The sequence below is a fragment of the Juglans microcarpa x Juglans regia genome, chromosome 1D (genome assembly GCF_004785595.1).
Source record: "Juglans microcarpa x Juglans regia isolate MS1-56 chromosome 1D, Jm3101_v1.0, whole genome shotgun sequence".
Classification (NCBI taxonomy): Eukaryota; Viridiplantae; Streptophyta; class Magnoliopsida; order Fagales; family Juglandaceae; genus Juglans; species Juglans microcarpa x Juglans regia.
Window position 1 is genome coordinate 12,346,113 of NC_054594.1, and position 2,905 is coordinate 12,349,017.

General features: G+C 40.4%; 1 pseudogene; it reads right to left on the reverse strand.

The window, feature by feature from the left end:
* Positions 1-630: 630 nt before the first annotated feature.
* LOC121264698 lies at positions 631-1,410 on the reverse strand (annotated as a pseudogene).
* Positions 1,411-2,905: the final 1,495 nt, after the last annotated feature.

Genomic DNA, 2,905 nt, shown 5'->3' on the forward strand with positions numbered 1-2,905 from the left:
AAAACAACATTAAGTGGCAAAAAGTCAAGCAGCTGAGGAGCAAGGTTCGTATCAAGTATTTCTAAGTTTGGCCTCCTCTGTATTGACATACACTGGTCCTCTATGTCATGCAGCGCATATAAGAGATCTAGTTTTTTGAGTTGGGGTGCATATATGTCATCAATTTGCAGAGCCTTTTCAGGCATATCATCAAACAACTGAGGGGCAAAAAGTCTCAGTTCATGAGTCTTCTCCACAATTTCCTTGCTCAACAAAGTGTAGGTGGTGTTCCAAAGCTACAGCTTCACAGATTGTGGCTGGTTCGTTTTGTCACGATTCTGGTCTGAATGGAGATCATGCCTCTCAATTACCAGCTGCATACTTGAGTTGGCGTAGTCGAAGAGTTTTCCAGTAGAGGAAAAGACTATATAAGTGCTATTTCAGCATCGTAGAGAGTTGAGAGCTCCAGAGCCTTCTTAAACAACCCCCCTCCTCTTAGAGAAAGTCACCTGCCTGCCTGTCGTGTTATCGATCCTCTTTATCTAAATTTTCTTTCTCGTCATTTTCCCGAAAAAATCATCTGACCCCTTATACATGAGAATTGAAACTGCTTTCTCGGCATGTCCCCTCCCCTGTTATACACGAAGTTTTTTACGACGACCTTGGTGCGATCAGACAAGACCCACTAAATGAAAAATTTCCATCACTTGATGCAGACTGTTTGTCATCATGTTCAAGATTCAGAGCATGAAGCAACTTTGGCCAGGATTCTAGGTTTCCTCCTGGTAGATCAAGTTCCAACAACTTCCCACGGGTACAGTAGAACTCTTCCACAAGTTGAGTCATTTTCTTATATACACGAAGTCGTTCCTTAACAACTTCTTTAGTGTCATTAGAGCGAGTGAAAAGTTTTGATGCACAATGTGGAGCCATATACAATCCAGGGCTTCCATTCTCACCCTTAATATCGATACATGCAATATTGTAGTTTCCGCCGCAATCACTACATATTCTTATTCCAAGACACTTTGCAAGCAACGCATCTTCCCGAAGCTTCAGGTTGATCACCAAGTCAAAATTTGTTACTCCCTCTAGAATTTCCGCCTGTGTTATGGTTCGAGGGAAACCTTCAAGAATGAAGCCAGTTTTGCCCTTCGCTTAACCAGCTTCAAGATGCTTGGACAACAGATTTATTACAATTTCATCTGAAACCAATTTTCCTTGACCAGTAGTCCAAATTAAAGGAGTACCAACATCGCCTTGTGAGTTAACATCAACTCCCTTTGAAGGAAAAAACCTCAGCGGCAATTCATCGAACATAAAGGGAGTGAAAAACTTCTTACCTCTCAAATGAGCTGTTTCTGGACATATCATGACACAATCCATACCTATTACATATCCTGCTCTCCTTGCAGCATTCTCTGGTTGCATGTCAAGGTACAACACCAGATCTGGAGCCAGCAACCCAACCTCTAGTGCCTTACACCCTTCAATGCCTCACTTGGCAGATGAGAAAGCCACTCCAGAAAAAAGAATAACGGTCGATAATGAGGGTGGTTCCAAATTTGAGTTCAATTGCAAGCTTAAGTTTAGTTCCCACACCATCTGTACTGGCAACACGGTATGAGTCACCGAGAAGGAAAAGTCCTCTGAAGCCACCCACTTCCGGTGCCATTTTGGTAATCCTAGGAACAAGTTCAGAGCCAACATCAATGTCGACACCAACAAGGTCTCTGAGCTTGAGAAAGGTGAGACCCTCGTGGGTCCAGTGGAGTGCGAAACACCGAAACATATACTCATCAGGCACACTACCATTCATGAGAAGCTCCTTTGCACATGAAGCTTGAGGACGGAAGATTTCCAAACCATCCAAGACATCCAGAAAGTCCTTCCCGGAATCCCAATGAACTGGAACGCCGAAGTTGAAGAGTCTTTCTAAATCAGACTTTTGCATCAGAAGATTCCTATCCTGGTCGGTATCGAAGAAGGAAGAATTTATTTCTTCCAGAGTGGGTCGTTTGGACGACGAGGACATTGAATCGAAGGAGAAGCTTGAGAGCAGATCTCTCATCCGCTTGGCCTTGTCGTCCAGAAAGTCATCATCGACGCCCATTTTTGCTTTGAATTTTCGGTAGCTTAAAGGTGGTTCGTCATCGACCTTAATCGAATGTTTTGTTTGGAGGGACTGGGGACGATGTCGTTTGGCTACTACTTGGTTTGTTTTGGATAACAAATGAGGCATATGGTGGTGATAAAAGATTCTAGGGTTAGGAATTCGAGGGTGGGCATGGAGAGGGACAACATTGTGAGCAGAATAGTCATCACTAACCGGGATCTGAGAGAGGCAGCTTTGGTCAAAGATGAACTCAGACAAGGAATTCGTTGTTGCTTGTTTTTCATCTTCTTTTTCTTGCATCATGCCAACCTGGTTTGTATAGCTCAAATTCTCATGAAGTTGTTCCGACCTTCCCTTACTTTTTGTGATTTTGTTCCGCTAGCTCTTTAATGTTGAATAATAATGCTAAAATTTCTTCCATATAGTATAGAAATCGGTATCTCCCTGATACTAATTGTAACAAACTCTAAATACTTGTTGTAATTCTTCTAATAACAAATTCCTTCAAGGGGAGCAACCTTCAAAGAAGATGAAGATGAGAGAGAGAAAATAAAAGTATATTTCTAAGAGCATTGACATTGGATTGGTTATTTTATTCTTCAAAATTTGACTAATATGTAACTTTTTTATTTTTAGCTAATCATTTAAAACTTAAAGTTTACATTTGATTAATCATCACACTCTCTATAATAATAAACTATTATTATTTTATATTTTTATAATTAATTAATTCTATTTTCATAACCTCCTATAATCTCCAATAATCATATTCATTTTCATTTTCACAATCCAATAAATAAAATTTCATCA